The following is a 14,325-nucleotide window of genomic DNA, read 5'->3' on the forward strand; positions in this document are numbered from 1 at the left end:
TTCTCCAATGCATGAAAGTGAAAAGTGAAAGTGAAGTCGCTCAGTCGTGTCCGACTCTTAGCAACCCCATGGACTGCGACCCACCAGGCTCCCCTGTCCATGGGATTTTCAAGGCAAGAGTACTGGAGTGGGTTGCCACTGACTTCTCCAGTCACATCTAAGATCCATTGCCAAATCCAAGGTCATTAAGATTTTTCCCTAAGGTTACTTCTGATAATTTAATAGTTTTAGCTCTTATATTTAGCTCTTTGACCATTTTAGTTTTTGCATATGGTGTGATGGTGTCCATCTTTGTAAGAAATCAATTCACTGTGTATTAATCCATTTATACTTCACTCTCAGTTCTAGTCTGTTGATCATATGACTATGCTTACATCAATACCACACAATTTCAATTGCTGCTGCCTTTGTGGCAGTTTTGAAAGTGGGAAGTGTGAGTCATCCACCTTTACTTTCATTTTTTCAGATGATTTTGGCTATTGCAATTCTATGTACATTTTAAGGTCAACTTTTTTATGTTTGCAAAAAATGCTGTTGGGATTTTGATAAGGATTGCATTGAATATGTACATTAATTTTGTGGAATATTGTTCTCCAAGTTTCATTTAATTCTTTGTCCATAATATCCTTAATCTCTTTCAGCATATTAAATGTAGTTTATTGAAAGTCTTTGTCCAGTAAGTCCAATGCTTGTGATCCCATGGGGACAGCATCTATTAATTTCCCCCCTTACCCCCACCCCAGTGAGTGGCCATGCTTTCTTGTTTCTTTTTTTAAAATTAATTAATTAATTTTTAAATTGAAGAATAATTGCTTTACAGAAATTTCTTGTTTTCTGTCAAACCTCAACAAGAATCAGCCATGGGTATACATATATCCCCTCCCTTTTGAACTTCCCTCCCATCTCCCTCCCTATCCCATCCCTCTAGGTTGATACAGAGCCCCTGTTTGAGTTTCCCATTGGCTATCTAAATTCCCATTGGCTATCTATTTTACATATGGTAATGTAAGTTTTCATGTTACTCTATCCATACATCTCACCCTTTCTTCCCTTCTCCCCATGTCTGTAAGTCTGTTCTCTATGTATGTTTCTCCATTGTGACCCTCTAAATATTCTTCAGTACCATTTTTCTAGATTCCATATATATGTGTTAGAAAATGATATTTATCTTTCTCTTTCTGACTTACTTCACTCTGTATAGTAGGCTCTAGGTTCATCCACCTGATCAGAACTGACTCAAATGTGTTCCTTTTTATGGCTGAGTAATATTCCATTCTTTATATGTACCATGACTTCATTATCCACTTATCTGTCAATGCACATCTAGCCTGCTTCCATGTTCTAGCTATCGTAAATAGTGCTGCAGTGAACAATGGGATACATGTGCCTCTTTCAACTTTGGTTTCCTCAAGGTATATGCCTAGGAGTGGGATTACTGGGTCATATGGTGGTTTTATTCCTAGTTTTTTAAAGGAATCTCCATACCATCTTCCATAGGGGCTGTATCAATTTAGATTCCCATCAACAGTGCAAGAGTGTTCCCTTTTCTCCACACCTTTGCCAGCATTTGTTGTTTGTAGACTTTTTGATGAGGGCCCTTCTGACTGGTGTGAGGTGATATCTCATTGTAGTGTTGATTTGCATTTCTCTAATAATGAGCTATGTTGAACATCTTTTCATGTGTTAGCCATCTGTATGTCTTCTTTGGAAAAATATCTGTTTAGGTCTTTCCCCCACTTTTTGATTGGGTTGTTTGTTTCTCTGGTATTGAGTTGTATGAGCTGCTTGTATATTTTGGAAATTAATCCTTGTCCTTTGTTTCATTTGCTATTATTTTCTTCCATTCTGAGGGTTGTTTTCACCTTGCTTATAGTTTCCTTTGCTGTGCAAAAGCTTTTAAGTTTAATCAGGTCCTACTTGTTTACTTTTGTTTTTATTTCCATTACTCTAGGAAGTGGGTCATAGAAGATCTTGCTTTGATTTATGTCATTGAGTGTTCTGCCTATGTTTTCCCCTAAGAGGTTTATAGTTTCTGGTCTTACATTGAGGTCTTAATCCATTTGGGTTTATCTTTGTGTATGGTGTTAGGAGGTGTTCTAATTTCATTCTTTTACATGTAGCTGTCCAGTTTTCCCAGCACCATTTATTGAAGAGGCTGTCTTTGCCCCATTGTATATTCTTGCCTCCTTTGTCAAAAATAAGGTACCCATAGGTGCATGGGTTTAATTATGGACTTTTTGTCTTGTTCCATCAGTCTATATTTCTGTTTTTGTCAGTACCATACTGTCTTGATGACTGTAGCTTTGTAGTATAATCTGAAGTCAGGAAGGTTGATTTCTCCAGCTCCATTCTTCTTTCTAAGGACTGCTTTGGCTATTCAGGGTCTTTTGTGTTTCCATATGAATTGTAAAATTTTTTGTTCTAGTTCTGTGAAAAATGCCATTGATAATTTGATAGGAATCACATTGGATCTGTAGATTGCATTTGGTAGTATATTCATTTTCACAATACTGATTTTTCCTACCCAGGAACATGGAATGTCTCTCCATCTGTTTATGTCATCTTTGATTTCTTTCATTAGTGTCATAATTTTCTGTGTACAGTTCTTTTGTCTCCTTAGGTAAGCTTATTCCTTGATATTTAATTTTTTTGTTGCAATGCTGAATGGGATTGATTCCTTAATTTCTCTTTCTGATTTTCCATTGTTAGTATATAGAAAAGCAAGTGACTTCTGTGTATTGATTTTGTATCCTGAAACTTTGCTAAATTCACTGATTAGCTCTAGTAATTTTCTGATACTATCTTTAGTGTTTTCTATGTACAGTATCATGTCATCTGCAAACAGTGAGAGCTTTACTTCTTTTGTGATCTGGATTCCTTTTATTTCTTTTTCTTCTCTGATTGCTGTAGCTAAGAGTTCCAACTGTGTTGAATAATAGTGGTGAAAGTGGACACCCTTGTCTTGTTCCTGATCTTAGGGAGAATGCTTTCAGTTTTTCACGGTTGAGAATGATGTTTGCTGTAGGTTTACCATATATGGCCTTTACTATGTTGAGGCAGGTTCCTTCTATGCCCATTTTTTGAAGAGCTTTAATCATAAATGGGTGCTGAATTTTGTCAAAGGCTTTTTTTGCATTTTTTTGAGATTATCATATGGTTTCTATCTTTCAATTTGTTAATATGGTATATCACATTGATTGATTTATGTATACTGAAGAATCCTTGCATCCCCAGAATAAACCCAACTTGATCATGGTGTATGAGCTTTTTGATGTGCTGCTGAATTCTGTTTGCTAAAATTTTGTTGATGATTTTTGCATCTATGTTGATCAGTGATATTTGCCTATAGTTTTCTTTTTTGTGTGTATTCTTTGTCTGGTTTTGGTATCGGGGTGATGGTGGCCATACAGAATAAGTTTGGAAGTGCTGCTTCCTCTGCAACTTTTTGAAAGAGTGTTAGAAGAATAGGCATTGGCTCTTCTCTAAATGTTTAATAGAATTCTCCTGTGAAGTCACAGAGAAGGCAATGGCAACCCACTCCAGTACTCTTGCCTGGAAAAACCCATGGACCATGAGGCCTGGTAGACTGTAGTCCATGGGGTTGCAAAGAGTCGGACACGACTGAGTGACTTCACTTTCACTTTCATGCATTGGAGAAGGAAATGGCAACCCACTCCAGTGTTCTTGCCTGGAGAATCCCAGGGACAGCAGAACCTTGCGGGCTGCTGTCTATGGGGTTGCACAGAGTTGGACACGATTGAAGCAACTTAGCAGTAGCAGCACCCTGTGAAACCATCTGGTCCTGGGCTTTTTTGGGGGGGAGATTTTGATCACAGCTTCAATTTCAGTGCTTGTAAAATTGGGTTGTTAATTTCTATTTCTTCCTGGTTCAGTCTTGAAAGATTGAACTTTTCTCAGAATCTGTTCATTTCTTCCAGGTTATCCACTTTATTGCCATATCGTTGTTCATAATAGTCTCTTATAATCCTTTGTATTTCTGTGTTGTCTGTTGTAACCTCTCCTTTTTCATTTCTAATTTTGTTGATTTGATTCTTCTCTCTTTTTTTCTTGGTGAGTCTGGCTAAAGGTTTGCCAGTTTTGTTTATCTCCTCAAAGAATAAGCTTTTAGTTTATTAATCTTTACTGTTGTTTCTTGCATTTTTTTTTCACTTATTTCTGCTCTGATCTTTATGATTTCTTTCTTTCTACTAATTTTGGGTGTTTTTTGTTCTTCTTTTTTCAGTTGTTTTAGTAGTAAAGTTAGGTTGTCTATTCTATTTTTTCTTGTTTCTTTGAGTAGGACTGTATTGCTATAAACTTCCTTCTTAGAACTGCTTTTGTTGCATCCCATAAGTTTTGAGTTATCATGTTTTCATTGTTATTTGCTTCTAGAAATTTTTTGATTTCCCTTTTGATTTCTTCAGTAACCTGTTCTTTATTTAGAAATGTGTTGTTTAACCTCCATGTGTTTGTGTTTCTTACACTTTTTTTTCGTGTAATTGATATCTAGTCTCAAAGTGTGTGTTCAGAGAAGATGCTTGATATGATTTCAATTTTCTTAAATTTACTGAGGTTTAATTTATGACCTAAGATGTGGTCTATCCTGAAGACTGTTCCATGTGCACTTTAGAAGAAGGTGTATTCTTCTGCATTTGGATGGGATGTCCTAAAAATATCAGTGAGATCCATATCATTTAAAACTTGTGTTTCCTTATTACTTTTCTGTTTTGATGATCTGTCCATTGGTGTGAGTGGGGTGTTAAAGTCTCCTATTATTACTGTGTTACTGTCAATTTCTCCTTTTATGTCAGTTAGTGTTTATCTTAGGTACCGAAGTGTTTTTATGTTGGGTGCATAGTTATTTACAATTGTTATGTCTTCCTCTTGGATTGATCCCTTGATCATTATGTAGTGTCCTTCCTTATCTCTTGTAATCTTCTTAATTTTAGAGTCTACTTTGATATGAGGATTGCTAATCCAGCTTTCTTTTGCTTCCCATTTGCATGGAATATATTTTTCCATCCTCTCACTTTCAGTCTATATGTGTCTTTAGGTCTGAAGTGGGTTTCTTATAGATAGCATATATATGGGTCTTGTTTTGTATCCATTCAGCCAGTCTATGTCTTGGTTGGAGCATTTAATCCATTTACATTTAAAGTAATTATTGATTGTTCCTATTGCTGTTTTCTAATTGTTTGTGGTTGACTTTGTAGATCTTTTCTTCTCTTGTATTTCTTGAATATATGTCTCTTTGACATTTGTTGTAAAGCTGGTTTTGGTGGTATTGAATTCTCTTAACTTTTGCTTGTCTGAAAAGCTATTTTGAATGAGATTCTTGCTGGGTACAGTAATCTTGGTTGTAGATTTTCCCCTTTCATTACTTTAAATATAACCTGCCATTCCCCTCTGGCCTGCAGAATTTCTGCTGAAAGATCAGCTGTTAAGCGTATGGGGTTTCCCTTTTATTTTGTTTGTTGCTTTTCCCTTGCTGCCTTTAATATTCTTTCTTTGTGTTTAGCCTTTGTTAATTTGATTAGTATATGTCTTGGTGTGTTTCTCCTTGGTTTTATCCTGTATGGGACTCTGTGCCTCTTGGACTTGATTGACTATTTCCTTTTCCATTTTGGGGAAAATTTTAACTATAATCTCTTCAAAAATTTTCTCATACCCTTTCTTTTTCTCTTCTTCTTCTGAGACCCCTATAAATTGAATGTTGATGTGTTTGATATGGTTCCAAAAGTCTCTGAGACTGTCCTCAGTTCTTTTCATTCTTTTTACTTTATTCTGTTCTTCAGAAGTCATTTCCAGCATTTTGTCTTCCAGCTCACTGATTCATTCTTCTGCTTCAGATATTCTGCTATTGATTCCTTGTAGAGTATTTTTAATTTCAGTAATTGTGTTGTTTATCTCTGTATGTTTATTCTTTAATTCTTCTAGGTCTCTGTTAAATGCTTCTTGCATTTTCTCCATTTTGTTTTCAAGGTTTTGATGATCTTTACTATCATTATTCTGAATTCTTTGCCTATTTCCTCTTCACTTATTGGACTTCTATGTTTCTTGTTTGTTCCTTCACTTGTGTAGTATTTCTCTGCCTTATCGTTTTTTTTTTTTTTTTTTAACTTATTGTGTTTGAGGTCTCTTTCCCAGGTTTCAACATTGAATTCTTTCTTCCTTTTGGTTTCTGCCCTCCTAAGTTTGGTTGAGTGGTTTGTGTAAGCTTTGTATAGAGTGAGATTGTCCTGAGGTTTTTTTATTTTCCCTCTGATGGACAAGGCTGAATGAGGTGGTAATCCTGTCTGATGATGATTTGGTCTGTATTTTTGTTCTGTTTGTTGTTTAGATGAGGCATCCTGCACAGGGTGCTACTGTTGGTTGGGTGATGCCGGGTCCTGTATTCAAGTGGTTTCCTTAGTGTGACTTTTCATTATTTGATATTCCCTAGGGTTAGATCTCTGGTAGTCTAAGGTCTTGGAGTCAGTGATCCCACTCCAAAGTCTCAGGGCTTGATCTCTGCTCAGGAACAAAGATTCCACAAGTGGTTTTTTATGGCATTCAGTTCAGTTCAATTCTGTCACTCAGTTATGTCTGACTCATTGAGACCCCATGAATCACAGCACGCCAGGCCTCCCTGTCCATCACCAACTCCCGGAGTTCACTCAAACTTATGTCTATAAAGTTGGTGATGCCATCCAGCCATCTCATACTCTGTCATCCCCTTCTCCTCCTGCCCCCAATCCCTCACAGCATCAGGGTCTTTTCCAATGAGTCAACTCTTCGCATGAGGTGGCCAAAGGACTGGAGTTTCAGCTTTAGCATCAGTCCTTCCAAAGAACACCCAGGACTGATCTCCTTTAGGATGGACTGGTTGGATCTCCTTGCAGGCCAAGGGATTCTCAAGAGTCTTCTCCAACACCACAGTTCAAAAGCATCAATTCTTTGGTGCTCGGTGCTCTTCGCAGTTCAACACTCACATCCATACATGACCACTGGAAAAACCATAGCCTTGACTAGATGGACCTTTGTTGGTAAAGTAATGTCTCTGCTTTTTAACATGCTATCTAGGTTGGCCATAACTTTCCTTCCAAGGAGTAAGCATCTTTTAATTTCATGGCTGCAGTCACCATCTGCAGTGATTTTAGAGCCCAGAAAAATAAAGTCTGACACTCTTTCCACTGTTTCCCCATTTATTTCCCATGAAGTAATGGGACCAGATGCCATGATCTTCGTTTTCTGAATGTTGAGCTTTAAGCCAACTTTTTCACTCTCCTCTTTCACTTTCATCAAGAGGCTTTTTAGTTCCTCTTCACTTTCTGCCATAAGGGTGGTGTCATCTGCATATCTGAACTTATTGATATTTCTCCCAGCAATCTTGATTCCAGCTTGTGCTTCTTCCAGCCCAGCATTTCTCATGATGCACCCTGCATAGAAGTTAAATAAGCAGGGTGACAATATACAGCCTTGATGTACTCCTTTTCCTATTTGGAACCAGTCTGTTGTTCTGTGTCAGGTTCTAACTGTTGCTTCGTGACCTGCATATAGGTTTCTCAAGAGGCAGGTTAGGTGGTCTGGTATTCCCATCTCTTTCACAGTTTTCCATAGTGTATTGTGATCCACACAGTCAAAGGCTTTGCCATAGTCAATAAAGCAGAAATAGATGTTTTTCTGGAACTCTCTTGCTTTTTCGATATCCAACGGATATTGGCAATTTGATCTCTGGTTCCTCTGCCTTTTCTAAAATAGCTTGAACATCTGGAAGTTCATGGTTCATGTATTGCTGAAGCCTGTCTTGGAGAATTTTGAGCATTACTTTACTAGCGTGTGAGATGAGTGCAACTATGTGGTAGTTTGAGCTTTCTTTGGCATTGCCTTTCTTTGGGATTGGAATGAAAACTGACCTTTTCCAGTCCTGTGGCCACTGCTGAGTTTTCTAAATTTGCTGGCATATTGAGTGCAGCACTTCTGCAGCATCATCTTCCAGGATTTGAAATAGCTCAACTGGAATTCCATCACCTCCACTAGCTTTGTTTGTAGTGATGCTTTCTAAGGCCCACTTGACTTCACATTCCAGGATGTCTGGCTCTAGGTGAGTGATCACACCATAATGGTTATCTGGGCCATGAAGATCTTTTTTGTATAGTTCTTCTGTGTATTCTTAATATCTTCTGCTTCTTTAGGTCTATACCATTTCTGTCCTTTATCGAGCCCATCTTTGCATGAAATGTTCCCTTGGTATCTCTCATTTTCTTGAGGAGATCTCTAGTCTTTCCCATTCTGTTGTTTTCTTCTATTTTTTTTTTTTTTGCATTGATAGCTGAGAAGGCTTTCTTATCTCTCTTTGCTATTCTTTGGAACTCTGCATTTAGATGCTTATATCTTTCCTTCTCTCCTTGGCTTTTCACTTCTCTGCTTTTCACTGCAATTTGTAAGGCCTCCTCAGACAGCCATTTTGCCTTTTTGCATTTCTTTTCCATGGTGATGGTCTTGATCCCTGTCTCCTGTACAATCATGAACCTCAGTCCATAGTTCAGCAGGCACTCTGTCTATCAGATCTAGCCCCTTAAATCTATTTCTCACTTCCACTGTATAATCATAAGGGATTTGATTTATGTCATACCTGAGTGGTCTAGTGGTTTCCCCTACTTTCTTGAATTTAAGTCTGAATTTGGCAATAAGGAATTCATGATCTGAGCCACAGTCAGCTTCTGGTCTTGTTTATGGAATTAAGTGAGATTAAAGCAAATACCCAAAAATGAGAAACCAAAGATGAACCCCAGACAAATGGCAGTTATAAAACCAGGGATATAATAATTAAAATAATGGAATATACACCTGTACATATATACCCATAACCAAAATCAAAACAGACCAGCAAAAATAAAGTACAGTAGATTGACCCAGTGAGCAAATGAAATAAAAAAGTCTATCTACCAGGTAAAAACAAAACTAACTAAAGCACAAACTAGAAAACAAAACTAAAGCAAGCTGCCAAATGGAGAATAAAGCAATGAAAACAAAACTCATAAATATGTTGAGAGGAAAGGAAAGAAAGAAAAGAAAGGATAGATATGCAAGGTTAAAAGTGGTAGATAAAGAAGATTTATTTTCATTAATGTTTAACTGCAATGGGAAAAGAACAGTAGGAAAAGCAAACAAAGGAATAAATGTAGAAAATAATAATAATAGGTTTTAAAAAGTTAAAAATAATAAGAATGGGAAAAAAAGAAAGAAGAAAGAAAAAAAAAAAAATGGAAAAGTCCACAGAACAGCAAAAGCCCAATGTAGAGGCAGAGATTTATAACAACAATAAAAAAAAAAGTGACTGAGGGGAAAAAAGCTCAAAAGCTTAATTAGATTTCATAGTGCCAATAAAATCAAGAACTACAAAGGTGCGGGGGGGGGGGGAGGCGGAGGCGAAGGGGAAAAGAAAAAAGAAAAAAGTAAAAAAAAAAAAAGATCCAGAAGAATCTACAGAAGAAGTCACAACAGAAGAATAATAAATGTTTTTCTTGAGTCACTGCTGTCAGAGTCCTTTCCCTCACTAGGAGTCACAGAACTCCTCACCTCCCTAGGATGCCCTCCAACCCTGTGCTGGTTTCTGGACCCACTGTGGGGGCAGCTCAGATTCTAATCTGGTCCTACTCCTGTGTGTTCTTGCCTCCAATGTCCACAGTTATCAGAACTAGTGCATTTTCTTTTGTAGGGGCTCTCAATGTCCTTTTATATATTTCATAGACACAGAGTCTGCCTGGTTGATTGTGTGGATTTAATTTGCAGCTTGTGCAGCTGATAGGAAGGTCTTGGGTCTTCTTCCTTAGTCACACTGCCCCTAGGTTTCAATTGTAGCTTTATTTCCACCTCTGCATGTGGGTCGTCCCCTGGGGCTTGCTCCTGAGGCTGCCCTGGAGCACTTGGGGCTGCTCCTGTGAGGATCAGTTGTGGAGGTGGTACAGCTGCTTGGTTTGCAGGGTTTCTGGCAGCACCAGGTACTCAGGGGGGTTGGCGGCTAGGGCAGCAGAAAATATGGTGCTCTTGGTATGGTAACCAGTATTGGCCAATAAGCTCCAGTATTCTTGCCTGGAGAACCCCTCTGACAGAGAGAGCTGGCAGGCCACAGTCTATAGGGTCGCAAAGAGTTGGACACCACCGAAGTGACCCTGTCTGCATAGACACAAGACTTTTTTTGCTTATGGCAGCTCTACCAAAGTGAAGGTTGAATGTGAAGGTGGTGTGGCTGCTTGGCTTGTGCAGGGACATGGACTGCCTCTGCCGCAGGAATTATGGTCCTAGCAGAGTCTTTTTTCAAGCCTCTTGTAGCTGACGATCAGAAGAACTCTTTGACCAGTCTTTCTCCATAGCTCCACCTGTTCAGGTACTTAGAGGGCTCCCTTGCCTGGGGTCCCTCTCTGCTGTTCCACACATCAGGCACATAGATGGGCCCCCTGGCTAGGGTCCCACGCTGTAGATCATGCATCAGGCACTTAAATAGGCACCCTGGGTGGGGTCCTACTCTGTAGTTCAATGTGTCAGGCCAGCCTCTCTATTGTTCAGTTGCTGATGCTGGCATGCGGGAAGAGAGAGGCTATGGTGATGGCTCCATCCCCTACGTGTGACTCAGCAGTAATGCCTTGCTTCATGGCTGCCTGGCTTTCCTCCGCCGGCATTTCCCACCACAGTCTCCTCCCTCATACCCTTCGATCCATCTCTCTGCGGTCAACAGCAGCCCTCGCCCTGGGATTGCTCCACAATCTCTAAACTCCAGCTGCCAGCAGCTGTGCCTTCTAGGGGACCTGCATCTCTGTCTGGGGTATGTATGACTGCAGCAAGGACTGTTTGATTCTCATTCCATTTAGGCTGCCACAGATCAGCTGTTTCACTCTCAGCCTTAAATGTTTCTCCTCTGACTCAGACAATTGCCCTGATGTGGGGATCGGATAACTGCTTCAGCTCCCCCTCCCACTGAGGGCAGGTCCAGTCCTACTAACACTCCTGATTTTTCCCCTAGTTCCTTCATCCTACCAAGTTTTGCCTGGTTCTATATATTCTTTGCCTCTGGTCAGGTACTCCTGTCCACTTTCAGCTGGTATTCTGCATGCACTTCTGTGTCTGAAAGTATATTCCTGATGTATCTGTGGAAAGAGATGTACTCCACATCCACCTACTTCTCTACCATCTTGTTGTCCCTCCCTTTCTTGTTTCTCTGTGTGCCTCATATTTTTTTAGCTGAAAACTGGACATTTCAAATATTATAGTATGACAACTCTGAAAATCAGATTCTCTCTCTTCTCTGTGTTTTGTTGATACTGCTTCTTTTGGGCTGTTGTTTGCTTATTTAGTGACTTTTCTAAACTATTTTTATAAAGTCTGTATTCTTTGTTATGTGTAGCTACTGAAATCTGTGTTTTATTAGCTTGGTGTTCACCCAATGCTTTGACAGACTTTCCTTAAATGCCTGGAGGCAAAGAAAAAAAAAAAAAGCTCAAAACTTTTCCAGTCTTTATTGATTGGTGATTGGTTCTGGTTTGGGATATGTCTTAAAGAATTAGGCACATCATTTATAGCTCTGCCTTTCCCTGCTTGCTCTGAGTTTGAAGGTCAGTCAGAGGTGAAAGCTTAAGATCTCAGGACTTTCTGAGTATTCATTCAGCTTTGGGAATATGTGTGGTCTTTTCAGTTCCCCAATATATGTGTGTGCCTCAGTCATGTTTGACTCTGCAACCCTGTGAGATACAGAGGAGGATAGGGAATTTAGGAGCTCCAGTGCAGGTAGGAGTTTCTAAGTTCCCTATCCTCCTCTGTATCTCCTTTCCTTGTCTCTTCCTTCCTCAGGCTTTTCAAGCTGTCTGTTGTTTGTCCTGATTGCTATCCCTTGCCTCAAGCTCCTGTGATCAATTCTTTTGCTTTTAAATGCTTTTGGCAAATGCCATCTGGGGAAGTCACTCTAGCCCTGGACATGCTCTGAGTAGAGCAAAACAAAGGCAAGCCGTTGCACTGGTGCTTTAAGGAGCCACTAAAGATGTTGATACACACAACCACAATTCTTCCAGACTAATGTCTATATTCGGAGAAGGCAATGGCACCCCACTCCAGTACTCTTGCCTGGAAAATCCCATGGACAGAGGAGCCTGGTAGGCTGCAGTCCATGGGGTCGCTAAGAGTCGGACACGACAGAGCGACTTCACTTTCACTTTTCACTTTCATGCATTGGAGAAGGCAATGGCAACCCACTCCAGTGTTCTTGCCTGGAGAATCCCAGGGACAGGGGAGCCTGGTAGGCTACCGTCTATGGGGTCACACAGAGTCGGACACGACTGAAGTGACTTAGCATAGCATAGCATAGCATAGCAATGTCTATATTGCTTCCTCTGCCAGTAGCAACCTGTATCAGGAGTGCATGCTACCATCTTCATGGCTGTTGCTGCTCTGGGGAATGAGGGATGGTAGACAGGCGATACAAAATGACACATTGTTGTGACCATTTGACTAGACCCAGTGTTTTGCAAAACTTGAGTCTGACAATTTGTGCCAATGTCTTAGCTGCTTCTTTTTCTCTCATGTATTAAAATTTTGTTTCCATTTGGTAAAACATATGTAAATAAAGCTTGCTATTTAACACCTGTTTAGTGTGCAATTGGCAGTTAGTGTTTCAGTTCAGTTCAGTCACTCAGTCGTGTCAGACTCTTTGCGACCCCATGAATAGCAGCATGCCAGGTCTCCCTGTCCATCACCAACTCCCAGAGTGCACTGAGACTCATGTCCATCAAGTCAGTGATGCCATCCAGCCATCTCATCCTCTGTTGTCCCCTTCTCCTCCTGCCCCCAATCCCTCCCAGCATCAGAGGCTTTTCCAATGAGTCAACTCTTCGCATGAGGTGGCCAAAGTACTGGAGTTTCAGCTTTAGCATCAATCCTTCCAAAGAAATCCCAGGGCTGATCTCCTTCAGAATGGACTGGTTGGATCTCCTTGCAGTCCAAGGGACTCTCAAGAGTTTCTCCAACATGACAGTTCAAAAGCATCAATTCTTCGGCGCTCAGCTTTCTTCACAGTCTAACTCTCACATCCATACATGACCACAGGAAAAACCATAGCCTTGACTAGATGGACCTTTGTTGGCAAGTAATGTCTCTGCTTTTCAATATGCTATCTAGGTTGGTCGTAACTTTCCTTCCAAGTAGTAAGCGTCTTTTAATTTCATGGCTGCAATCACCATCTGCAGTGATTTTGGAGCCCAGAAAAATAAAGTCTGACACTGTTTCCCCATCTATTTCCCATGAAGTGACTAGTGGCATTAATTACATTCACACTATTGTGCAACCATCACTATCTACGAGCTGCTTTTATGATGGGTGAAGCTCTGGAATTTTCCACTCTGTCATTTTCAGGGATGATATTTTCTACTTCAGGTTTATGAGGAGGGAAATAGTGTGGCATGAAATGTGTTAGAAAAGTTAGAGGGTTAGTGACTAACATTTTATTGATGATAAAAAGTATTTGTTAAAGTATAGGGTACACTAGATCTCTCAGTACTACTTTTTTTCCTACATCTAATGAATCTATAATTGTTTTAGTATAAAAAGTTAAATGGTAAAGAATCTGTCTACAATGCAGGAGACTCAGGTTTGATCCAAAGATCCCCTGGAGAAGAGAATGACAACCCACTCCAGTATTCTTGCCTGGAAAATTCCATGGACAGAGGAACCTGGTGGGGTATAGCCCACAGGGTTACAAGAGTCAGACATGACTTAGCAACTAAACCACCACCACCATATATATTTTAATTCAGGTATTGAAGGGTAAAAGCTTAAATTCAAAATAGCAGATCAAACTAGAAGCAAAGAAATAGAGAAACAATATACATTGTTTCCAAGAAAACCCTGGATCATGCTTGTCCTTGTGCAAAAGAGGAGGTAGGATACAATCACACTGAGAACTGAACAAGTCTGAAAGAACATTTGGCTTGATTTGAAGAAAAAAGAGTTGAACTGGAATGGGTATTAAAACAAGCTCTCACAGGACCAGGTTTGGCATTATGTAAACAAAATATAATTGAACAACAACAACAAATTAGCAAGAACTAAGGAATAAGAAACTAGACCTCAAAAGAAATATATGCTAGAGAAAAGGGATCTAAATCTACTCTAGGCATCACATTATAAAAGCTTCTTCCTCTACCCTCTTATGTTCAGGAACTGAGCTCTTGCAAATTAAACTGACAAAAGACAGACTAACAGGAGAAAAGACATGCATATTTTATTTGATGTTAATATTTTAATTTTTAGGTGTGCATGAGGGTCTCTCACAGAAAAGGAAGTGAAAACTCAAAGACA

At 39.6% G+C, this 14,325-nt stretch overlaps 1 long non-coding RNA gene across 1 annotated transcript in view; it reads left to right on the forward strand.

Annotated features, from left to right (window-relative positions):
- The first annotated feature begins 10,545 nt into the window (after window positions 1–10,545).
- LOC129647714 (uncharacterized) overlaps window positions 10,546–14,325 on the forward strand; it is a 28,135-nt gene continuing 24,355 nt past the window's right edge. The window contains exon 1 of the long non-coding RNA XR_008712456.1: window positions 10,546–10,804. This is a non-coding gene — a long non-coding RNA (uncharacterized LOC129647714). The remainder of the gene's footprint in view (window positions 10,805–14,325) is intronic.

This window comes from Bubalus kerabau, chromosome 3 (assembly GCF_029407905.1).
Source record: "Bubalus kerabau isolate K-KA32 ecotype Philippines breed swamp buffalo chromosome 3, PCC_UOA_SB_1v2, whole genome shotgun sequence".
Taxonomy (NCBI): domain Eukaryota; kingdom Metazoa; phylum Chordata; class Mammalia; order Artiodactyla; family Bovidae; genus Bubalus; species Bubalus kerabau.